General features: G+C 42.3%; 1 pseudogene; it reads right to left on the minus strand.

Annotated features, from left to right (window-relative positions):
* Positions 1 to 1,564: 1,564 nt before the first annotated feature.
* LOC106966724 (glyceraldehyde-3-phosphate dehydrogenase-like) lies at positions 1,565 to 2,821 on the minus strand (annotated as a pseudogene).
* Positions 2,822 to 26,794: the final 23,973 nt, after the last annotated feature.

Here is a 26,794-nt window from a genome sequence, read left to right on the forward strand (position 1 = left end):
AGAGCCACCCAGGCGCCGCCCCCCTCCCCCAACTTGTTTTTAAACTTCCCCAAAGCGTTCCTTGTAGTATACATTCCACAAGCAATGCCTCTTCAGCCCTACTCACATATATGCCCACTTCTTCGTTCATCATTGCCTTTTGCGTTTCCATTACTTCCTTCAAGGTTCAGCCTTTTCCTCATTTTAGTATAGTCTTGGGTCACACTTTCAGTAAGCATTCATGAGTGGTAAACTCTTCCAATGTTTGTCTGAAAATGTCTTTTTTCACATTCACTCTAGGTAGGCGTTGTTGGTATGAAATCTGTTGCCCGCGTGATCGCCATTTTATTGGGGGGGGGCAGACTATAGATCTTTCCTCGGATTACTTGTAGTCTTTTTCTTTGCATTTGTCATTCAATAGCTTTCTTCCCGTGTTTCCACATGCCACTTTACTTTTTTAACTTCACTTATTTATTTTTGAGAGAGAGAGCACATAAGTGGGGAGGGGCAGAGGAAGAGGGAGAGAAAGAGAGGATCGTAAGCATTTTTTAGAATATTTACTTATCTATTTTGAGAGAGAGAGTGCACAAGCAGGGGAGGGGCAGAGGGAGAGACAGAGAGAGAGAGAGAGGGAGAGAGAGAGAGAGAGAATCCCATGCAGGCTTTGTGCCAAAATCAAGAGTGGGATGCTGAAGCAACCGAGCCACCCAGGCACCCCTCCAACATGTCACTTTAATTCGATTTATCTTGATGGCAGCTTTGCTCTTTCAATCTAAGTATTCATGTCTTCCTTAAATTCTCCTCTTTTTTCACTATTGTTCCTCTCCACTTCCTATTTCCTTCCTTTGGAATGCTTGTTAGATATGTCATTCACACTTCTATGTTTCTTAATCTCTCCGTAAGATTTTCTACCTAAATTCTGAATCAGCTTAGTTTTTTAATTCTGTGACCTTACTTTCATGTCTAGAATTTTTATTGGATGATTCTGATGCCTTTTTTTTTTACTCCCCCACTCCCACCCCCGTGGCTCTATTCCCTTTAATATCATTAATCATTTTAAATATATTTATTTTTAGGGTTCTTTTTTTTGGTATTGTTCTTTTATCCCTGATTTACTGTGTGCTATATATGCAGAACTGCTTAAGGATAGGTTACCTATGGGGCGCTTGGGTGGCTCAGTTGGTTAAGCATCAGACTCTTGATTTCGGCTCAGGTCATGATCTCGGGTTCATGAGATTGAACCCCAGGTCAGGCTCTGTGCTGGCATCGCGGAGCCTGCTTTGGGATTCTCTGTCTCTGTCTCTGTCTCTGTCTCTCTCTCTCTCTCTCTGTCCTTCCCCTCCTCTCAAAAGTAAATAAATATTGTTTAAAAAAAGGATAGGTTGTATACTTCTGTGATTTGTATGATGTGTCTACTATTCGAGTGTGCACACACACATTCCTGCCTCCTATTGAGGCAGGATTTTTTTTTCCTGTAGGAGTCCCTGGCTCCCTAGTTTCTGAAGATAGCTCTAAAAATAATTTTTGCGTTTGCATCTGCTAGAGACGGGAGGGATTTCACATAACGGGAAACAGTTTTCCTTCCCCTTCTTCAGGGACTCTGGGATGGAAACTGTGTAGAGGTCTGGAGATTCTCAGTGTGTTGGGGGATGATTTGGGGCAAGGACTCCCCAGAAGCTGAGGGACTCTCTTTTCCTCTTGCTCTTGAGGGGGCTGGTGGCCTAGGGGGCCCTTACTCCTTGGAGGCCCTGTGGACTATCAGGTTCACCACCTGGTTCCTGTAGCCAAAATTCATTGTCATACGAGGAAATGAGCTTGACAAAGTAGTCATTGGAGGCAATGCAAACCCCAGTGTCGAAGATGGAAGAGTGGGTGTCACTGTTAAAGTCACAGGAGACAACCTGGTCTTCAGTATAGCCTAGGATGCCCTTGAAGGCGCCCTCCAATGCCTGCTTCACCACCTTCTTGATGTCGCTGAAGTTTGCAGCTCCAGGTGGCAAGTGAGATCCACAACTGACACGTTGGGGGTGGGGACACAGAAAGTCATGCCAATGAGCTTCCCATTTAGCTCAGAGATGATCTTGCCTAGAGCCTTGGTGGTGCCAGTAGAAGCAGGGATGATGTTCTGGGTGGCTCCTCAGACATCATGCCACAGTTTCCCAGAGGGGCCATCCACGGTCTTCTGGGGTACAGTGATGTCATGGACTGTGGTCCATGATGCCAAAGTCATCATGGATGATGCTGGCCAGAGGGCCCAAGCGCTTGGTGGTATAGGAGGCATTGCTGACAATCTTCAGGGAGCTGTCATACTTCTCATGGTTCATGCCCATCACAAACATCAACAGAAGGGGCAGAGATGATGACCCTCTTGGCCCCATCCTTCAAGTGAGCCCTAGCCTTCTCCCTGGTGGTGAAGACCCCAGTGGACTCCACAACATACTCAGCACCAGCGTCACCCCATTTGACGTTGATGGGATCTAGCCGCTAGAAGATGGAGGTAGGCTTTCCATTGATGACGAGTCTCCTGTTCTCAGCCTTGACTGTGCCGTGAGTAGAATCATATTGGAGAATATAGACCATGTAATTGAGGTCAATGAAGGGGTCATTGATGGGGACAATATCCACTTTGCCAGAGTTAAAAGCAGCCCTGGCGACCAGGTGCCCAATATGGCCAAATCGGTTTAGTCCAACCTTTGCCATCGCGTCTCGGGACGAGCTGGCACCACTCCAGAAAATGTGGCTTCTGTTGTACAGGGAGAAGCAGAGAGCTTGAGTTCTTTTTATACTTCTGTCAGCTGGGAACTTTTCTTTCAAGATCCATTACGATTATTAAAATAGCTATATTTTTATTCAGGGTTTTTATGTCCTTGGAACAGAGTTTGGTGTTAGGTCAGTTTGCTATGCTGACGAAGCTACTGCATACGTTACTTTTTGTAGTTTAAGAGGCCACTGTTCTCAAGTATTTCAGATAACGATGATTCCATGCAACACTGGGAAGGTATGTTTGGTAGGCGTTTCTTCTTGCTTTAATGATCATTTACTAGGAGATGTGTCTGTTTTACCATTTCACAGAAAATAAAAGGAGCCCTTTCTGATTCAGTCTGAAACATAGGAACCTACAAATGTAGACTCCACTACAAACACTGCAGATAAACCTTATGGCTTTTAGGGATCTAATATTCAGACCAACAGAGGGCATGTTTGGCTACATTCCTCATATCACTTTTCTATAATGAACAAATGTCACATAGCATGTGTATCTTTGTTTGAGTGAGATAACCTGTGATTTGCTTTCACATTTCTCAAGCGTAGGCCATTTATTTTCCCCGGGGGGAGCTAATTTAGTTCAAATTACGCCTGGCCGGCCGCCTGGGTGGCTCAGTTGGTTGGGCATCCGACTCTGCATTTCAGCTCAGGTCATGATCTCACAGTACACGTGTTCGAGCGCTGCATTGGGCTCTGTGCGGACAGCGCGGAGCCTGCTTGGGATTCCCTCTCTCCCTCTCTCTCTCTGCCCCTCTGCTTTCTCTCTCTCTCTCAAAACAAACAAACAAACAAACAAACAAACAAACTTTCTGAGATTGTTCATCTCCACTCAATGGCCTGGAGATTTAAAATCATTGGTGTGTCAAACCAGGCACCCTTGCAAGTTGGAGAAATCAAAGAAGCAAGCAAATAGAGTGAGACACTGGACAGAATGCCCGGGGTAAGTCACAGAAAGGAGGCCCGGTATGGGTGATTCGTTCATCAAAAGATTGTGAATTCTTTTTTTTAGTTTTTTGTTGTTGTTGTTGTTGTTTATCTATTCTTGAGAGAGAGAGAGAGACAGAGTGCAAGTGGGGAAGGGAAAGAGAGAGAGGGAGACGCAGAATCCCAAGCAGGCTCCAGGCTCTGAGCGGTCAGCACGGAACCTGATGCGGGGCTCGAACTCATAAGCTGGGAGATCATGACCTGAGCTGAAGTCGGACGCTTAACCAACTGAGCCACCCAGGCGCCCCAAAGGATTTTGGATTCTGTCTCTTGAGGTGCGAGGATGAGGGCGAGCCCGCCGTTCCCGTTGTTTGGAAAGCACGGTCTCTACAAAATATCAGATCATGCTTCACACGCACTAAGTTCTACAGGTCTGACATGATTCAGCGGTCCTCCATGAGAGCCTGCTCTGGATAGCAGAGGAGAAGCTGAACCCGACAAAGGTAGAGCGAAGGCCCTGACCCAAGTCACATAATCAACTTGAAAGGAACTGCTGTCCTCCTGTTTCCCCGTGAATGTAGCCTTGTAATCATAGGAGAACAGAGCGAATGTGAAAAGTGGTTTAAAATATGGGTATTTTCAACTTCAGAGAAAAACCCATTTCAACAAAATTACAGTCATTTCACTTGAAAGAATATTCCTGCTTAGGATTATTACTGAATTTTGCACATGCGATAAGGTGCTAATTCTTAGGTTTCGCTTTATTTATTCAGGTTTAAGAAATGGCGGTGGCTGGCTGAATGCAGAGAAGTAGGAGCCACACCATAAGACGAACTAGATTTTTTTCGTCCCATTACATCCTATTTATTTCTTGGTCGCTTTCAGTCCGAAAGCTGATAATGGGGACTATTATTCTGGCCTGTATTTGAAGATCAGCCTATAGCTTGGCATCCTACCGTTGTTAGTGCTCCTTGAATTTTATTCCAAATTATATTGTACACATTCAGCAGAGAGGATATTAAAATTACACGCGGAGGAGAGCAGTCAAGCTTTAAATACATACATACATACATAAATAATGAAATTCTACAAATTGATAAGAAAATCTGGTGAAATTAAATGTTGGGCAAAAATTCATAACACTCCACAAACAGTAACAAAACTATCTTCCTAGCAAGTTCTTCACTTGAATTCAGCTATGAGTTACATTGATTGAATGCCCATTGCTACCTTTTTTTGAATCAACTTTACCGCATGGAAAGTTTAGAGATGCATGTGAATACAAAGTTTTACCCTTTTGGTTGTAGGAATATTATGCGCACGTGGGTGCATGTGTGTATGATTACAACATGAACGAACTTGATAGTCAAATTTTAAGTCTTAAATCCCCTGAAGGATTTTTCAGTCTATGACTCTGGCATATTTCTTTAGTTACCACGTAGGCCCAGTTACATTGTAGAAAAAGCATAGATCTTTCCAGCCAGAGAATCAGTACTCAAAGCCTCTTGGTTTCAATGACAGTCTTCATGAGCTCAGACCAGTTTTTTAATATCACTAGAACTCAGTTTCCCCATCCGTAAAGCGGGGCAATGAACATCCACTTCCTGAGTCCTCTAATTGGTAGGCCTTGCTGTTTCTATAAGCCAAGCCTCTGTCTACTCTGCTGCATGATTTGAGAGATTCAGCGACGATTGTCCCCTAAGTATTTCGCCTATGGGTATTACTGTAGAATTTAAAAATTCCCTATCGTGTTTCCATATGGGTTATTGAAGGTTTATTTAAACCCATAGGTTTTTCTGAGCAGAGAAAAACTTTTGAAGCCATGATTAGATCGTCAAAGTTAAATTGATTGAAATGTTTTTCTGTCACCTAACACCCTGATATTCAAAGTGCTGTCTCCACACTAGCAGGTGTGAGTATCGCTAAGGAGCTTGTTAGAAATGTAGAACCACAGGCTGCAAACGAGTCCTACTGAATGACAGTATGCATTTTAATAAGATACCAGTGAGACGTATGCACATTACAGGTCGAGGAGCACTGGGGCACCTGGGTGGCTCAGTCGGTTAAGCGTCCGGCTCTTGATTTCAGCTCAGGTCATGATCTCACGGGGCTGGGACCGGGCCCCACATCAGGCTCTGCACTGGGCATGGAACCTCCTTGGGATTCTCCCCCCCCCCGTCTCTGCCCCTCCCCAACTTGTGCATGCATGCGCTTTCTCCCTCTCTTTCAAAATAAATGAATAAATAAATGAATAAGGTTGGGAAGCACTTATCTTTATGACTCCTGAAGAAACGGGATAACTTTTAACGTGGGAAAGTGGCTTGCTTAAGTCGGGGCAGGAGAGAAAAAGATGACCATGGTAGAGGACCTTGTACATCAGATGATAGCAGGAAGACAAACACACCAAGGAGACGAGGCAGAAAGAAGGTTCCAGAGGAGACATGCAGCTTATTTCACAATCCCTAAAGAGACGTATCCTTCATGACAAGGACAATTGGTAATCAGACAAAGCAAACAAACAAACAAACAAACAGAGCAACAGAGAGCTTCAATGTTATAAGCACTTTTTTTCCTTTTTATTTAAATATTTATTAATTCAAAAGAAAAACTTCTAGGCTAATAAAACTTCTTAGAGGCTTTGGAACCATAAGCAAATGCACATGTTAGCTCACGTTCGTCCTACAAAGCATAAAATACCTGATCATTTCTAGGACAAAATAAATCTATAGTAATCTAGACCTATCTCTAAATCTGGGGCATATGTTGCTTTGAAAGCCTTATTCCTGAAAACTGGCTTCATGTCCTATTTGTCAAAAGGTACTTGATTGCATCCGGTCAACAAAACATAGGTCTTTGCATAAACCAAAATATTTTTGAAGTTTTAATAATCATACCGCTAACTGAAAAGCAGGACCATTTGTTTTCTTCTTTGAATTTTCATCCACAGTGTCGGTGAATTCACTGGCTGAGAACCAGTTAAAAATCATCAAACTTTAGAAGTGACCCTTGGAAAGTCTACTTGAAGAAATCCCAAGAAGTCCCTGCTCCAATGCTGTGTTCTCAGTGATTCACAGCATGGCATGGTCAGCACTGTCTCTAGAGAAGTTATATCATTCTCCTTTACTATTTGAAAATGGGTGGATTAAAAGTCAGCCTGGGAAGTAAGATTGAGTGAATGACAAAAAATAGTATAGATTTTCCATTCATGAAAATAGTGTATATTGAAGCCATATGAGTTCATATACCTATATATCTAATATCTATAGCTAAATTTACATTTACAGAAAGCCTAGATTGCCGACGGATACTTCAAGAACTTTTGGCGTTAAGGGGGGAGATGTCCTGATAGCAGTACATTCACAGGCAATTTTGCTCTTTGCAGAATAGTGAAATTTGTTTCATTCTCTTCGCAAATATGTCTTGTATCACCTACTTTGCCCAGAGAACTAAATGGAGCATTACAGTGGGTTTAAAGAATCTAAGAAAACGCCTTAATGTGATTATGGTCTAGTAAGGGAGACAAGACATTCTAATAGAACACATAAGTGTTATAAACAAAATGTTCCTGGAGTTCTCAAGAGAGCGAGAAATCAGTTCCAGCTTGGGAGAAGTCCCAAAAGTACAATGGAAGAAGTGGCCCTGGAATGAATCCTTCACAAACAAGGGTTGTAATTGGCAGACAAGTGAGGAGAAGGCATTCTAAGCAGAAAGAACAGTACAGCCTATGTCCAAAGAAACGGAAAAGGCAGATGGTATTTAAGAAATTGCTGTAGTGCTGTTGATGCGTAGGGAAGCAGAGGGAACTGGGACCGGAAAGGCGTGTTGAGACCGAGTTTGGGACAGGTTGCTAAGGCACACACTGAGGTGATTTAAGAAAGATTACTCTGGCCTCAGTGATTACGGCTGGATAGTGAAAATTGTCGAAGTGGGCCCACTAAAATTGAACACCTTGCTTGTAGTCCAACAAGGAGGCAATGGCCAATGATTGTGGGTAACAACAACGGAAATGTGAAGAAAGGCTCAGATGTGTGAGATATTGCTCGGAAGGAGGATAGGATACAGTGATTGAATGTAGCCGAAGTCTAGGAAGAAGGCTAGCTCAACGATGATTGTGAAATTCACGTTTAGGTGACTGAGTGAACAGGGGTACCATTATCCAAGTTAGAGTACACAAATTAAGAGACGATTTCTGTGCGTCATTATGCCAAGATAACTTAATATAATCCTTTCCCAACACCCATGGCTTTAGGTTCATCTCCGTATTATACAGTTTCATAGCACCGTGGACCTTTACTTGTGGCATAACATAGAGTGTAACTTTACATTAATTTGTATGATACTTTCATCTCTACGTGCCCCGTTAGACCACAAAGTCCATGAGGGCAGAGAAACACAATGCCTGGCAAATCACAAGCACTCAATGCGTATTTTTTTGTTGGTTTGATTTTTCCATACGAGTGGTTGGGTTGAGTAGATAAAAGAATGATTTTTTTAAGTAACTCACTGGGAGCAATCAGTGCACGTTACTGGCACAAAAAAAATACCTACACGAGAGACGTTCAATGGCAACCGCATACGTTCTTATTCCGAGTACTTCAAAATATGTCATGGTGAAATTATGCACTTTCTGTCAACCTAGTGGGACAAAAAAAAAATTGAGTAGACTAGTTTGGTGAAAGACTCTCTGGGGGCACCTGGGTGGCTCAGTTGGTTAAGCGTCCCACGTTGGGTTGGGTCATGATCTCACGGTCCGTGGGTTCGAGCCCCGCGTCGGGCTCTGTGCTGACAGCCCGGAGCCTGGAGCCCGCTTCGGATTCTGGGTCTCCCTCGCTCTCTGCCCCTTCCCTGCTCGTTTCTATAAAATCGAATGGAATTACATAATGAACCGGCTCTTCGTGAAATGATAAGGATATGGGTCTCCACACTACTGTGTCTTATGTGGTCCAAAATGAAAATAACGCAGAGGAATTTTACAGGGGTGAAGCTGTTTGCTGTTGTTCAGGATCTACTCATCTTCTGACTTACTGTTAAACCATCGTTCTTCTCCCTCGGTCTCTCAGAGGAAATAGAAGCAAAAAAGGTTAAAGAACTCGGTGACGATTCTACATTTAATTAGTGACAGAGCTAGACAACACAGGAGATAGAGCTAATATTTATCGAACGTGTCTTGTATGTAACTCCATTTTAAACATATCCATACTTAAATGTCCCAACTCCCCCTGTGCCATAGGTGTTATCCCATTTTTATAGGTAAAAGATTGAGGCTCATGGTGATTCACCTTTCCTATATCATATACTAAGTTGTCAGGTTGATTTGTTTGATTCCAAACCCCATGCTTCTTTAATGACAGTGAGCTGTACCATAACCCTCCTGGTTTCCACTACTGCGTTCCATGCCGATAACTTTCCGGGAAAGACAGAGCAATTTCAGTCGAAACATTTTCATCCAAAATAGGGGTATGTGTCTACACTGTAAACAGAATGAGAATTTATGTGATTACTGGCAAGGCTGAAGAGACCATGTAGATCTGCTTTGAGCAACCTACAGCCCTGACTCAGAAAGGCAGACCTAAAAGAAGCAGAAAAAAGCAGCCCGGGATAGGCCGAGTACAGCAAGGATTATCACACACTCATTGTCGCAAAATAGACGGAACACGAAATTCACCATTTCAAAGCATGCAATTCAATGGCATTTAGTGCATTTGCAATGTTGTACGAGCATCACTGCTGTCTAGTTCTAGAACTTGAGCATCTACAAGGGAAAAATTATCCCCATTAAGCACAGGTTCCTTTTTTTTTTTTTTTTAAGTCAAGTGAGAGAGCAGCAGTTCTGGCTGCGATAAAAACATGTAGCTGTAAAATGGTAAGCTTCTTGCTGGGGGAAAAAAAAAAAATCACGACTATTCCCCCAAGCTTCCCAGTCATTCAGTTTCTCCCTTCTGCTGAAATGTTCAGGGTGGAACTATCTCTTTAAATCCAGCCCCTAATCAAAGTCTATAGGCGCGGACTCACCGAGAGCTGGCATTTCATAAACCAAGTTAGCTAAACACCCATTCTTGTCGTGAACAAAGAATACCATTGAAAACGTGATAGAAGACTCCGTGGGGATAATGTACTTTGGTCATTAAGACGTTACCACCCACGCACAGAAAAACCAACAAAACCTGGTGTGTGCGAGTGGGGTGGGGAAGAATCTCTTGCAGTAGTTACGTAAGAGGGGAAAAAAAGAAGGTGGTGCTACAATGCTACCACGTGGTTTAGTGTTTCTAGACAAAAAGAAATAGAGACAGTACCTACGATATTGCAGAAATATTGTCTAGGAGTATACCAGGGGGACAAAAAAAAAAAAAAGAGAGAGAGAGAGAACAATGGGAATGAGGACCAAATTGAATGAGGAAACCAGAGGCATTATAGGCTAAGTCTTACAAAAGGCTTAATGCAGTGAAAGCTACAACGTAATCTACTGGAAGGTTTCTTCAATGGAGCAGAGCAAGCCTGCCTCCAATCGAAAGAGAAAAAGAAGCTGATAATTGATTTTCTTCCCCAACGGGCCAGGCTCCATTCACAGTAACCATGCAGGGTATTGTCTGCAGGAACCCACCAGATGGTCTAAGCGGAGAGGGAGAATACGCCAAGATGATCCAAGGGAATGCAGATCAGTCACTTTTATTGCCGTGTTGCTTGGGGTCTGATGGGAATGGCAGACGGCAAGAGTTTTTTAGTATGTACTTGATATCTTTCTTTTGGGAACAATTTATTTTGATATTTTACCTCAAACATCAAAATGATACACAGTCCCGAAGGCTCTCAGCAGGCTTTCTTAGCTCGTGCCCAGAAAGGGAACAGAGTCAATCTCCCCAGCCTCTCGGGTCACAGTTCATTAGAAGGGAGAACGAGGCCACTAGCAATCTGAGGCAAGCGGATGAAACATTTGAAAGGAATTATTCAACCACTCCACATACACTTGTTGGAAAATTTCAGTAGGCGGAATTGGGAGCAATTGTGACTTTAATGGCCTCAGTACAGTTTTTTAATGGCTAAAATAACCTTAAATATTCACCTTTAGAATACCAACAGAGAGTATATATATATATAGAATATAGATCACGATGTAGGAATTGAGGTAGTCCTCAGCACAAGAAAATGTATGCCGGTTGGTTAGCATTCATCGTACGTTTTCCTTTAAAGACCATCTACAGAATGAGTGGCCAGGTCGCTCTCCAAGCCCAGAATGTAATGTTAAACTCAGTCCTACATCCTGCTTTTGGGTCATGAAATAAAGGGTCATGGATGTCTTATTTTTCACCCTCTTTCCAGGGTGAATGGTCGGTTCTAGCAACGTAAATATTTAAGACAAGCAAGGTGGGTCTTTGATTTGGGACACATACCAAGGTCCTCAGAGTCACGTAACACTCAATGCCCTCAGGCTGCCCTAAATGCACCCCCGCCCAGTACTGTGGGATTCCAAGCAGGCCTGACCTGCTTCTTAAAGTGCTACAGAATCCAAAATTATCTATTTTCCTTGCCTACAATAACATTGTCATGCGTTCATTTCAGATAATTCATCTCATACCCCAATGTCAAGAAGGAAACAACCTGGTTTAAATCCCTCTCGAGGCATGGATGACTGATAATCCCTCTTTGTTGGCATCGGTGTTTGAATTATTTAAAGAGAATTCTTGTTAATCCAAAGATCTCGCTAATCAGCAGGCTTCATTCGTGTTAATAACATGAGGTAAGCGTATTCAACCAGTGCAGGCAAATTTTTTTCGGAGCTGGAGGCCACCGAACAGGTTAACTATTCCTGAATGGTTAGCTCTCTCGAGATATTTTCCCTAAAATGTTTCTGATTCTTTCTTTCTTTTTTTTCTTCCTTGTGTATTCAAAACCCCACAACTTTGTACAGCGGCATAGTGATACCTGAGGCAGCATTGGTGATGAATACCAACGTCAAGGTTGATGAGGAAGGGACGGACAGAACAATCCTGAATTACAAGAGAGGGGTCTTGAAATTTTTCTTTATATATAAGGTTTTTATTTATCTTGAGAGAGACAGAGAGAGAGCACGCACGTGCGAGCAGGGGACGGCAGAGAGAGAAAGAGAGAGAGAATCCCAAGCAAGTTCCGTGCATCAGCGCAGAGCCCAACGCAGGCCTTGAACTCACAAACCGTGGGGTCATGGCCTGAGCCGAAATCAAGAGTCAGATAGATGCTTAACTGACTGAGCCACCCAGGTGCCCCGAAAGGTAGGTGTCTTAAAGGGGAGACACTAAGGGCACCTGGGTGGCTAAGTCGGTTAAGCTTCTCTGCCCCTCCTCCACTCACGCTGTCTCTATCTCAAAAATAAAATAAATAAACTTATACCCTCTAATTTTTCAAAAATCCCCTAGTTTTCAAAATGAATTTAACAATTCATGAGAGTGAGATGTTCGCTCTTTTGTCTGACTAAATCCCAATGAATCAGCAGCAGTACAAAAACAGCATACGCAGCGTTTGACGATAATACACTGTAGGATGACAGAATAATTTAACATACATCTTGCGTAAAACAGAGTCGTGTTTTCTCCATCGGGGTGATCTTTGCGAAATGCACCGGGGAAAGTCATAAATCGGCAACAGGAATATCAGCACTTTAAAAATTAAGTTGCAACAGCAACCCCGATTCCACTGGTGTTACATATGATTCTGAGCTACACAGCTTGAAAGTTTATCGAGAAAAAAAATGGGTAATCAGTTATAACGGATATATAGAAAAAAACGATTGAAATTCCCGTACTTAGTGTCCTAACCCTTGCCACATCTCTAAAACTTTGGTTGCAAATAGAAAGCATAGATGAGGAACGAGATTAAGCGAGTAAGTGTAAATTTGCCTCTCTGAGAAGCATCAACCAGACAATGAACATGCTGGAGAAATGTAGGATATCCCAGAAAGCACACACTAATGAAAATTTTGTCGCCAAGACCCAATGGATTTTTTCACCGTGAGCTCACTGATTTCCTTAGGCATGGCCAATTGTGGAGAGAGTCTCATCACCAATGGCTGTCCTCTGAGACAATTCTATCACCTAGTAGGCATTTCCCTTCTCTTCTCAGTGATGCATTTCTGGAGCTTCTGAGCCTAGAAAAGTAACCCTGCTAATAACGGACAAGATATACCGCGTATTCATTATATGCTGAGTTTGACTGCAATCGTCTTACACACATGATCTCATTTAATAGCTGCAACCCTGCGAAATAAATACACACTTTAGCATCTTCATTTTATAGATGACAAAAATGAGACTTAGTGAAGTTGCATCTGCCCAAGGTCATGGAGCTGGTAAGCGGTGGAACACGGATAGAAACCCAGATCTGCCGGAGTAAACCCATGCTCCAAAGTCATGATCTTAAGGGTGGATACATGCATGGGGCACCTGGCTGACTCGGCTGGAGGAGAACACGACTCTTGATGTCAGGGTCGTGACTTCGAGCCCCGTGTTGGGTGTGGAGATTACTAAAAAATTAAGTAATTCGTTAATTATTATTATTTTTTTAAGTGGATACATGCGTGCCGCAAGTGTGTAAGAAGATTCATTTGGGTTCTGGAAGTTAATAATAAATTATATATTTAAGGGGCGCCTGGGTGGCTCAGTCGGTTGGGCATCCGATTTCGGCCCAGGTCATGATCTTGCGGTTCAGGAATTCGAGCCCCACGTAGGGCTCTGCGCTGACAGCTCGGAGCCTGGAGCCTGCTTCGGATTCTGTGTCTCCCTCTCTCTCTGCCCCTCCCCCACTCATGCTCTTTCTCTTTCGCTCTCAAAAATCAATACACATTACAATTTTTTTTATATTATATATTTAAGTGAAAGCTAAAGTGTGCCAAGATTTATAGTATTCTAGATTGACACAGGCACCCTCACTAGATCGACACGTGAGATGATCAGATACTACACTGACTGCATGACCTGCTGCTTTTGCCATGTCGCCACCCATTACAATCTCTGTGTGCTCATCGGAGTGCATTTGTGGATTACGTCATGCAGTTTTCAGTGGGCAAGTTGCTTATTTACTTAAGGGGACTGGTTATAGGTGATACTAAAATGTGAGCGCAAGCCAGCAAGAAAAGATGAGGCTGACAGTTCCGGAACCAGTTGGCTGGTTTTCTTTTTAACCAAAAAGAGAGTAAAAATGAAGGTACAAACAGATCTGGTGGGAAGGTGGCCAAGATATACTTTGAAATTTTTCTGGAAACGACGTGAAATGCAGATGGACCTCCGCTATCATTAACAATGAATGGGTCCCACTCTAAATGTATATTGTGTCTTGAGCTATTAGCTATTGATAGTATGAAGCTATATTGATTAGCAAAACTTTGCAAAGTAACCACTTTGCAGCTCCATCCACGTAGTTGCAAATGGCAAGATTCCATTCTTTTTGATTGCCGAGTAATACTCCATTGTAAATTTTAAAAAATAAGATATAAAATTAAAAAAAAAAAAGCAGAGTCTCTGGAACCAGACTGCCAAGATAAGGAATGCTTTTCTGCCTTAGTTTCCTCATCTGTAAAAATGAAAATAATAAAATGATCTACCTGAAAAAAAACCCAAAGTAACCACTTTGGACATTGGCGTAAATCCCCTTAAATACTTAGGCAACGTTTAAAATCGTTAAGTCTTATTGTTAGAAATAGATATATAAACAAAATCAAGTCTTTCATTCAGTTTGGATTCTGGTTAGTGAAGGTATAAATAAATATATCGATTGGTAATGAGTGCTACAAAAAAATAAAGCAAGTTGAGGGATCAAGGTGCTATTTTACATAGGGGTGTCCCTGAAGGCTTCAGCAGGATCATAACATTGAGCTGGGACTTGAATGAGATGACAAAGTGAGTCTTGTAGCTATCTGGAGGATATCTGGAAAATGAAGGAGACCCAAGGAGACGCTAAAAGTTGAAAAGTTTTAAGTAGGCCATTGAGAATTCACGTTCCTGCAACTGTGTTTTGATTCTCTTAATGTTTTTCTTTCTTTTTTTAAGTAATCTCTGGGCCCAATGTGGGTCTGGAACTCGTGACCCTGAGACCAAGAGTCACGTGCTCCACTGACCGAGCCAGCCAGGCGCCCCTACACTCTTAGATCAGCATTTAAAAAGTGCACTCAAGGGGCGCCTGGGTGGCGCAGTCGGTTAAGCGTCCGACTTCAGCCAGGTCACGATCTCGCGGTCCGTGAGTTCGAGCCCTGCGTCGGGCTCTGGGCGGATGGCTCAGAGCCTGGACCCTGTTTCCGATTCTGTGTCTCCCTCTTTCTCTGCCCCTCCCCCGTTCATGCTCTGTCTCTCTCTGTTCCAAAAATAAATAAAAACGTTGAAAAAAAATTTTTTAAAAAAAATAAAAAGTGCACTTGATATATGTATTCATATGTGTAAGTTGTAGGCGTCATTAGCAAGGATATTAAGAAACTTCAGAGGAGGCTTCTAAATAGTTCTGATTAAGTTTATGAAATATTACAAGGGAATCTCAGGATACAAGCCATCTATGGAATTAGACAAATTATAGGCACAGCATCTAACTTACTTCTCATGCTGGACTGACTTCATGTAAACCCTCACTCCATGTTTTCTGCTTTCAATACTTGGTTCTCATTCCAAATTTTCCTTTCGGCCTCATCTGTGGGTTTATACTGTCCTCTCTTGATCATGGAATCATATTTGTATTTACCAACCTGCTCACACTCTTTCTCTGCCTCTCAAGGAGAGAGAGAGAGAGAGAGAGAGAGAGAGAGAGAGAGGGAAAGAGATGAATAGAGAGAAAACAACGCACTAAAATGGATAAGTGACCACACATGTAGAGAAGGCATGCCTGGGTTACCAAAACAGAGGAAGGAGAGAATTTCAAAAAGGAAGGAAAACAAATGAACAAATCAGATATAAAATTGTCTATATTTGCCATTTTTTAAGTCAGTGACTTCTTTTTTTAAGTGTTTTATTTATTTTTGAGAGAGATAGAACGAGTGAGGGAAGGGCAGAGAGAGGGGGACAGAGGATCAAAGCGGGCTCTGCACCGACAGCAGACAGCCCGATGTGGGGCGCGAACCCACGAACTGTGAGACCATGACCTGAGCCAAAGTCGGACCCTCAACTGACTGAGCCACCCAGGTGCCCATAAGTCAGTGACTTCTTAGTAAAGCTATGTGAGTAACTCTGAAAGTAAGCCGACTAAAACTGCGTGGAGACCACAACGAATATTTACAAATTATTTAGAATGGGTTTCTAAAGTACACATACAGGGAGACTCAGAGTGAAATGACCAACGCGAGTATCTGGAAGCGAATACTTAGTTTAGATATATTTCATGTTACAGCTGGAGTCTTTTCAAAGGGTATACACCAGATTCCAGAATATGCTGTAATCTCTATGAATAAATAAAACTACGGGACTGTGAAACGACAGAGCAAATTGAAAATTTCCATACCATTTTTGATTAGCTATAATGAGCGATTTTTATTATCGGCTGGGATCCATAAACTATTGCCCTAAAAGCGCATGCCATTTTGCGAGCAACCTCAGCTGGGATAGGACCAGAGCACGTGTGTATGCGTGTATCTGAGGTAGCCGCAGAATTGCTAGCTGGGAAGATTGCTAGAGAGGGAGAAGAGATACATAGATGTATGGAAAAGAGACAGTCCAAGGGAGCTGAGATTGGTCTCAAGGCAAAGAGGCAAGTTCAGGGATATTCCATACTGAGTCCAGAGGAGTTTTCCGGAAACGGTGGCAGCGGTGAGGGGCAGACACTCAGGAAAGACAACCGTTGCTCATGGATCCTAGGAGAGGAGGTAAATAGCTCCGTAAATACAAATAAGATTCCATGATCAAGAGAGGACAGTGGAAACCCACAGATGAGGCCGAAAGGAAAATCTGGAACGAGAACCAAGTGTTGAAAGCAGAAAACATGGAGTGAGGGTTTACATGAAGTCAGTCCAGCGTGCGTAGTAAGTGAGATGCTGTGCCTATAATTTGTCTAACTCCATAGATGGCTTGTACCCTGAGACCTCCTTGTCCTCTGGTAAAATATGCCACAAACATTTATGTAAGTAGTCACGACGTACAAAACACTACGTTGGGTATGTGGACTTTCAACAGAAAAGGTCTTCACTAGTGGCTGTATTGTTGTAATACTTGAGAAAGTAGCAAAGGCAAAGGTAGGAGACAACCACAAGTGGGGAAGGGCAGAGACCGGGGGGAGGGTGCGGGGGGGGGGGGGGGCGGGGACAGAATCCGAAGGAGGCTTCAGGCTCCGGGCTGTCAGCACAGAGCCCGACGCCGGGCTCGAACCCATGAACCATGAGATCGTGACTGGAGCTGAAACCAAAAGTTGGATGCTCAATGACTGAGCTACCCAGGAGCCCCTAGGTAACCAATATCTTAAAACTATCTTGACCAGATGCCATGGCTTCCTGGCCACTGGTTACTTTTAGTTATTAAAAAAGTCTTATTCATTCATTCATTCATTCATTCATATATAAGTGTTTTACTTTTCTAACTTTTTATTTAATTTCCAGTTAGTTAACGTACAGTGTAATATTAGTTTCAGGTGTACAATATACTGATTGAACAACACTTACATACATCACCCGGCGCTCATCACAACAAGTACCCTGCTTGATCCCCATCACCTATTCCACCCAACCCCCCCCCCCCACCTCCCCTATGGTAACCATCAGTTTGTTCTCTATAGTTAAGAGTCTGTTTCAGGGCACCTGGGTGGCTCAGTCCATTAAATGACCCACTCTTGATCTTGGCCCAGGTCATGATCTCACAGTTTGTGAGTTTAAGCCCCGCATTGGGTTCTGTGCTGATGGCGTGGAGCCTGCTTGGGATTCCGTCTCTCCTTCTCTCTGCCCCTCACCTGCTTGTACTCTCTCTCTCTCTCTCTCTCAAAATAAATAAACGTAAAAAAAAAAAAAAAGAGTCTGTTTCTTGGTCTGCCTCTCTCTTTTTTTCCCCGTATGATTGCTTGGTGTTTGTCTTTCTCTGACTGACTTATTTTTCTAGGAGCATAATACTCTCTAACTCCATCCCATCATTGCAAATGGCAAGATTTCATTCTTAAACAAATCGTGTAATTTAAAGAGTTCAATATTCAATCTCATTTGGGATTCAAAGTTTTCCTCAGAGTGATATCAGGAGATACCTCCCCACCACAGACGGAAAACCTGACCTTTTTTTTGACCAGTAATAAACAGCTCCAAAATCTCCACGGCCTCCAAAAAGAACTTTTCAAAATTCAAGCTTCCAATGTCTTCTGGGATCTCGGTGACTCTTCCGTTCATATTTTTCCATATGTTGGCCCAGCATTGGGAAAGCCGTGGGAAAGCGTAGGCTGGAGCACCACACGTTGGTGATTAAATACTTCCCTATGGAATTAATACCCGCTACTTTGGCCACATTTTATTGGTCAGATCGCACCACATGGCCGCATCACATGGCTTCAATGGGAAACTATTGAAAGGTAGAAAGAGTTTGGATATGGAAGAAGGAGGGCAGTACCTACCAGAGACGTCTTGTTTGTTTGGGGGGTGGGGGGGGGAGGCACCGTACGGAGTAATCTTCAGTGATCCTCCTGATATTGACTGATATGTTAGAGTCACCCCCCCCCAAGGTAAAATGCGTCCTCGATTTTTGCCTGCCTTGTACGACCCTACCGCACCTGTCCCTCTTATACCGCACACCCTTTCATGTGGATTTAAGGGAATGGTCGAGGTTCTTTCCTGCCCATTCCCACGCTGTGGAGTCCTGGGGAGTGTTTTGTGCGAGTGTTCCTTCCTTGACCTGTCTCCGCTGGCTGGACCAGCAAAGTCCTTTGCTTTCAGACATTTCTAAGCGGAGAACCAGGCGACAGTGGCTATGTCTGCGTAGAGCCACAAGAAGCCCTGGGAGGTACATGTCAAGGTCTCCCGAAGGCTCCCTCGCTACCCACTACTACACGCCTGTGAGTGCCACAGGCAGGTCTTAACAAGCATCACGCCAACAGTGAGATCCTTATCTCCTAATCCTGCCGACGAAGCAGAGAAAAGAGCCCGCCGTAACTTGCCATTAGGGTGTTTACTAAATGCTGGCTTGCCTGCCCTCTCGGTAGCCTTCTGCTTCGATAGACTTTGGGAGTGGCCTGCAGAGATACTTGAGGCTACACGAGTCAGTTCAGCAGTTTCTTTATAATAACCGAGAGAGAGAGAGAGAGAGAGAGAGAGGTCTGGACCCGATTATTGATTGGGCCTTGGAGGCCGCTTCAGAACGCGAAGAGTTTAACCATTCCTTGTTCTCAGCTGCGGGCTGCGGATACTAATTCAAAGGCAAAAGTTAAAAGTCATCCTCAGTAAGCTCCAATGTCAGTGGTCTCAGTTTATTTGTATTTTGCTTGCATAACTTAAAAGAAATTTGAAAGAAGGAGGCATTCTCCCTCAGGCATTTTTAAGTTGCTGTCTAAAATTTCCCCAAGTTCAAAAAGTTGCCAAGGGTTCCAGGTCCTGTGCATTGTAAATGTTGGTTTTAAAATTTTACAGGAACTATTTCGGGCCCCCAGGAATAAGATAATGCACTCCCTCTGCCTATAACCCATATTCACCAATTTTTTGAAAATATCTTTTATTTTAGAGAGTGAGCATGTGTGCATGCGCACGTGCGAGTGGGAGAGGGGCAGAGAGAGGGGGACAGAGGATCCTAAGCGGGCTCCCCGCTGACAGCAGAGAGCCCGAATCAGGGCTGGAAGCCACCAACCGTGAGATCATGACCTGAGGTGAAGACGGGCGCTTAATTGACTGAGCCACCCAGGCACCCCCAACATTTTTAAGATATTGCTTTATCTATTCCTTCTGTTATTACTGTTTTTGCTGAAGTATTTTATTTTATTTTATTTTATTTTATTTTTTAACGTTTATTCATTTTTGAGACAGAGAGAGACAGAGCATGAATGGGGGAAGGTCAGAGAGAGAGGGAGACACAGAATCTGAAACAGGCTCCAGGTTCTGAGCTGTCAGCACAGAGCCCGATGCAGGGCTCGAACTCATGGACCGCGAGATCATGACCTGAGCCGAAGTCGGACGCTCAACCGACTGAGCCACCCAGGCGCCCCTGAAGAATTTTAAATAAATTTTATGAGCCATATCACTACGTACCCCATCTTCACTATGCATTTCTAAAAGTATGAACTTTATAGAAGAAAACCACAATGCGGGCCATGTGGGGTGGCTCAGTCGGCTAAGCATCCGACTCGATCTCAGGTCAGGTCATGATTTCACCATTTGTGAGATCAAGTCTTGAGTCAGGCTCTACACAGACAGCACAGAGCCTGCTTGGGATTCTCTGTCTCCCTCTCTCTCTCTGCCCCTACCCCTGCTCGTGTGCGCACGCTCTCTCGCTCTCTCTCTCGCAAAACAAATAAACATGAAAAAATTTAAAAAAAAGAAAGAAAATCACAAACTCTTGTATAGTATCCTCCCATATTGCCTCCAAATTAGTCTGTGCGACCAATAGCATACAGCAGAACTGACGATATGTCACTTCAAGATTAGGTTCAAAAAAAAAAAGGACTGTGGCTTTTATTTTGCGTGTTCTCTTGTGTACACATTCTCTCCATCTTGGGTCACTCACTCTGGGGAAAGCAAAAGCTACCATGCTGTGAACTAGCCCGTGGAGAGGCCCACAGGGTGTGGGACTAAAGCCTCTGGCTAACGGCCGGAAAGGAGCAGGGACCCGCCAACAACCATGTGAGTGAGTTTGGAAGCAGATTTTCCAGTCCCAGCCAAGATCTGAATTGATTGCAACCCTGGTCGGCAGCTTGATTCCAACCTCATGGGAGACCTTGAGCCAGAAAACTCAGCTAAGCTCCTCCAAGCCTCTAGCCTCTCAGAAACTGTGTCATACGATAAATGTTTGCTATTTTAAGTATTGGATAACAATTATACATAACATAAGCACTGTATAACACTATCCCGAAACTTATTTATTATTCGCACAACGAGGCCTTATTTATTATTTTATGACCCTGTGCAGTGGCTGGGCTGTTCTGATCAGCTGAGGCTCACTCAAGTGGCTGCATTCAGCCGACAAGGTGTCAGGGGGCGTGAGTCATTTGGAACATCTGGGATGGCTGGACCTTTCTCTTCAGTCTTTAACGCTGGTCTTTTTCAAGAGCATGTCAATTTCAGGGCAGCATTTTAAGTGATTGAAGGCAAAATTTTCAAGGACTTCTCTTTAGCTTTTGGCTCTGGATTCATACAATGCCATATTTATTATGTCCTATTAGTCAAAATAACTCACAAAGGAAGATGAAACTCAAAGCGCTCGGGCAAAACACGCTACCTGTCGATAGCAGGAGCCGTAAAGTATTACGGCAATAGTTTTCAATCTACCTTGGTTCTCTTCTAGGCACAATTATTTGTAGTCCCACCTTGTGTAAGACAGTTTATCCTTTCTTCCCAAATTCAAATCTCATTATGACATTTGGCTCAGGCTCAAAGCCCTAATGTCATTATCTAAGGCTGATCTAGACGTAGATTAGACTCATTACATGTAGTTCATCTAATATATTTCTGGAGGGGCAGCTCTTCTGGATCCTAAGACTTGTCAGATAAAAGGTCATGCTATTTGCCTTCCTCAGACATATCCAAAGGTAAGATAAGGCTAGGATACCTACAATAGGCACTTTCATTTTTAAAAAGGGAGGTCCAGGGGTTCCTGGATAGCTCAGTCGGTTGAGTGTCCAACTTTTGATTTGGGCTCAGGTCATGATCTCACAGTTTGTGAGCTCAAGCTCTGCGTCGGGCTCTGTGCTGACAGCGCAGATCCTGCTTGGGATTCTCTGTCTCCCTCTCTCTCTGCTCTTTTCCCACTTGCTCGCGTGCCGGCTCTCTCTCCCTCAAAAATAAACCTAAAAAAAAAGGAGTTCCAAAGATAAACAAAATAGACAAATCTTCAGCTACCCTTAACCATGTAAAAAAGAAAGAAGCCTCAAATAAATAAAATTATAAATGAGGGGCACCTGGGTGGCTCGGTCAGTTAAGCCTCCAACTCCTGATTTTGGCTCAGGTCATGATCTCATGGTTCGTGAGTTCAAGCCCTGCGTTGGGCTCTGGGCTGACGGTGTGGAGCCTGCTTGGGATCCTCTCTCTCCCTCTCTCTCTGCCCCTCCCCCACTTGATCTGTCTCTCTCTCTTTCAAAATAAACAAATAAACTTTAAAAAATCATAAACAAAAGAGGAGACATTACAATTAATACCACACAAATACGAAGGATCATGAGACAAATATGAACCATTATGTGTCAACAAATTGGACACTCTGGAACTGGATAAATTTCTAGAAACATATAACCTACTAAGAATGAATCATGAAGAAATAGAACATGAGAACAGACTGATTACTACTAAAGGGATTGAATCAATAATCCAAAATTCCCAGCAAATAAAAGCCTGGGACCAGATAGCTTTGCTAGTGAATTTTACCAAACACTTAGAGAAGAATTAATTCCAGTTCTCCTTAAACTCTTCCAAAAAAATAAAGAGTAAGGAACACTCCCAAACTCACTTTACAAACCCAACAGTAACTTGATACAAAAGCCAGAAACAAATGCTATAAGAAAATTATAGTCCAATATCCCTGATAAACACAGGTGCAAAAATCCTCAACAAAATATTGACAAATCCAATTGAACAGTACATTAAAAGGATCCTATATCACGAATAAGTGGGATTTATTCCAGGGATGCAAGGGTGGTTTAACATATGCTCATCAATCAATGTGGTGCACCATGTTAAGAAAAGGAAGGATAAAAATTCTATGATTATCTCAACAGATGCAGAAACAAGCATTTGACAAAATCCAACATCCGTTCATGATAAAAAAAAAAATAATTCAACAAACTGGGTATAGAGGGAATAAATTGGGTATAGAGGGAACGTACCTCAACATAAGAAAGGTTATATATGACAAGCCCACAGCTAATATCATACTCAATGGTGGACAGCTTTCCTCTAAGATCAGGAAAAAAACAAGGATGCCCCTTATTGCCACTTTTATTCAACATAGTGCCAGAAATCCTAGCCAGAGCAATTAGGAGAGAGCGAGAAAGACAGTGAAAGAGAGAGGGGAGCGGGGAAGAAAAAGTTATTCAAATCAAAAAGGAAGAAGGAAAATTATCTATATTTGCAGATGACCTGATATTATATATAGAAAACCCCAAAAGACTCCACCAAAAACTGTTGCAACTAATCAACAAATTCATCTTTTGTTTCCTGTATTTCGCTCTACATAGCTAGAAGCCAATTGTCACCCTCAACATTCTGCTGAGACATGTCTTTAGCCCCAGCTGTAAGTTCATTTATGTGTATTTTCTATTCTCCAAGACTACTCAGGTGACAGTTTGCTATTTGTTTTGCTGTGATACAAAGTGGATTCTCTTTTCCCCAGATTCACCAAACAGTTCTTCATTGCCTTTCCAGGTTTCATTAGCTGTTTGACATTCCTCAAGCCTTTGCTAACAGACTCCCCACTGATTTTCTAGCCTCTGCCTGGTTCCTGGTCCCATAGACAGTGTTACATCTTTTAGTGTTTTTATTACATCACCATGCTTCTACAAACAAGTTTCTATAGCAAAGTAACAAACCACCCCAAAGCTTAGTGGCTTCAAACAACATTTTATGAGACCTCCACCACATTAAAAAAAGAGAGAGAGAGAGAGAGAGAGAACATTTCCATCACCCCAAAAGATACCTTGTTCCCTTTTGCGGTCAGTCTCCATCTTTGGCCCCCAGATAACCGCTGATCTTCAGTCTATCTCCATAGAGTGGATATGTGTTTCCTCAAGTTTCATATAAATGGAATCATGTGCTATGTACTCTTTTGCATCTGTAATCTTTTTCTCAGCATGATTTTGAGGCTCGTCGAATATTTTTTGTTCAAGGAGCCCAATGAACACAAAACAAGATAAATACTAATGAAACACGGCTAGGTTCTGTAAAGCTGATGAGAACAATAGAGAAACAGCAAATATTAAATCCAGAGGAAAATAAAGATACATCGCCTCCAGAGGAACATCAGACGATAGCTGAATTCTCAAGGAAACAATGAAATTTTGAAATTAGGAAAAGTATATTCTCTGATCAAAGTGCTGTTGAGCTGGGTATATTAAAAATCAAATAGATAATCAGGAAATACTTGTACATTTAGAATTAAGAAATACAATTATAGGGGCACCTGGGTGGTGCAGTCAGTTAAGTAGCCGACGCTTGATCTCTGCTCAGGTCATGATCTCATGGTCTGTGAGATCGAGCTCCGTGCCTGCTTGGGATTCTCTCTCCTCTCTCTCTGTCCCTCTCCTGCTGGCACGTGTGTGCTCTCTCTCTCTCTCTCGCTCAAGATAAATACACGAGCTTTAAAAACAAAAGAAATACAATTATTAAAAAAAACCACAAAGGGTAAAAAGAGCTATAAATTCAAAATATTTTGAGCTAAATGAGAAATAAATTTCAACGTATCAAAAATTTTAAGATTTTCAGAACTCTAGGAATGAACCAAAGGCTTGCAACAACCACGAGAGGGCTGGGTCAAGAAAAATGGTCCACAATCAAGGTGGAAATCAGCAGCTTAATGGTCCCTCGAGTGGTAAGAGGGGAGTTTAAGATTTTCCAAAGCCCCATTTGTAGTGAATTGCCATTATTTGACCTGACAGTTTTCTAGAAAATCTCACATGCTAGGCTTATCTTTATGTGATCAGGTACATAGACAGTCTGGTGCCGATAGCCTTTACCTTGGGAGTATTTGTCTAAAACAAAAAGTCCAAATCGCTTAAAAGCCCAGCTGCCTCTGGGGTGCCTGGGTGGCTCAGTTGGTTAAGCATCCTACTTCAGCTCAGGTCATGATCTCCAGGTTCGTGAGTTCGAGCCCTGCGGTCGGGCTGTGTGCTGACAGCTCAGAGCCTGGAGCCTGCTTCCGATTCTGTCTCCCTCTTTCTCTGCCCCTCCCCTGCTCGTGCGGTGTCTCTCTCTGTCTCTCAGAAATAAATAAACATTAAAATCACAGCTGCGTGGGGCTGCGATAATAGCTGAGGCAAACAACAACTTTTCAAAAGAGAGAGAGAAACATGAGAGGCTTTAAAAATCTCCAACTTTCCCTGGAACTCTAGAAATCCACACACATGTGCAGGACTGTGTGAGTGTCTAGGCCGTGCATGCTCAGGAAATATCTCTGTAGGCCCTAAGCTCTCATGTCTGCTGATCTTGAGGCTCTGCACCAGCAGGGAGTAAAGGCTAAGAGTTGAGGCTAAGAGTCAACTGCCTGGCTGAGTGCTAAAAGCAGGTTGATTGATTGCGGGGGGGGGGGGGGGGGGGGAGGGAAATGGGGGATGGGCATTGAGGAGGGCACTTGTTGGGATGAGCACTGGATGTTGTATGTAAGTGACGAATCAAGGGAATCTACCCCCAAAACCAAGAGCACACTGTATGCGCTGTATGTTAGCCAACCTGACAATAAATTATATATATATAAATTATAATAATTTATAATAAATATAAACACGTAACATATAAATTTATAAACTTATATATATTTATACATAAATATACATATATATATATAAACATGCATCAATACATACGATGATCTCCAAAACAAAGTGTGGAGACTTATGGGTTTTAGGCATTTAAGGAAATCTCTGTCCAACCATTAGCTGAGACTTCAGAGGCCACACTCAAAAAAGAATACATGCTTCATAGAACTAATTCTGGAAACTCACTACATAAACAACTAAAATGAAAAACAGCAATGATAAAAAACCACAGAGAGGAAGGAGAATTCGATACCCAGAATTACCACATTACAATATTCGAAGTGCCCAGTTTCCAACACAAAAATTATGCAGCGTGCATAGAAACAAGAAAGTATGGCACATCCACAGAAAAAAAAATTAATAGAAATTGCTCTAAGAGAAACCCAAACATTGGAATTATTAGACAAAGACTTTAATTCGCTTGTCTTAAGTAGGCTTAAATACTAAAAGAAATCATGGGTATAGAGCTAAGTGAAACCAGGAGAACAATGTATGAACAAATAAATAATATCAATCAAGACAGTAATTATGAACAGGAACCAGAAAGAAATCCTAGAGCTGAAAGAAAACAAAAAAAACAAAAAGACAAAAAAACAAAAACAAAAAAATCACTTGATTGTGATCAATCTGCCAATCTCTGTCCTTAACTGGTGAATTGATTTCATTTATATTTAAAGTAATTACTCACAATGAAGAACGTAGTTCTGTCATTTTTCTATTTGTTTTCAATATGCCTTATATAGTTTTTGGTCTCAGTTCTTCCAGTCATGCCTGTTTTCATGTTCGGTTTTCTCGGGTGTGCCATTCTCACTCCGTCCAATCTCCCTTTCTGTACATTTTTTAGTTATTTTCTTATTGGTTACCAAGTGAATTACAGGTAACATTTTAAACTTATAACTATCTATTTTGAATTGATGTGAACTTAGCTTCAACCTCATACATTACTTCTGTTTCTAAACATCGCTGCTTCCCCTTTCTGTTGTTATCAATCATACCTTGTTACATCATTTGCCCATTAACATGGATTTATAATTATTGTTTCATGTGTTGGTACTTTAAATCATGTAGGAAACCAACAATACGGTTGTACTGACTTCCCAGTTATACAAGGTAAAGTAGTTTTATACCAGCCACTAACCTTTTGCAACCAATGGGCAAAATAAAACATGTAAAAACAAACAGCAAAGTTATTAGGAATGAAAAGATAAACAGACGGAGCTAATGCATTAGTATGGCATATGTTTCATGAGTTCTAGTCATTGGTAGATTTAGTAGATGAAATAGTCCTAAGATTATACATGTGAGTTGTGCCATAAATATAACATACCCGTTGATATGTTTACACTACCTTTATAACCAGGTAGGAAATAATGAGAACGAAAGATCTCCTTTATGATAACCAGACTACCAACTCCTTAGAAATAAAACAAAGGTGGAATGTATGAAATTTACATGAAGAACACTGTAACTTTCCTGAGGGACATACAGGAAGAATCAACTGAATGGAGAGATGTCAAATTATTCGTGGTTAGAAATATTAGTTGTCAAT

This window comes from Acinonyx jubatus, chromosome X (assembly GCF_027475565.1).
Source record: "Acinonyx jubatus isolate Ajub_Pintada_27869175 chromosome X, VMU_Ajub_asm_v1.0, whole genome shotgun sequence".
In the NCBI taxonomy this organism is placed as follows: Eukaryota; Metazoa; Chordata; class Mammalia; order Carnivora; family Felidae; genus Acinonyx; species Acinonyx jubatus.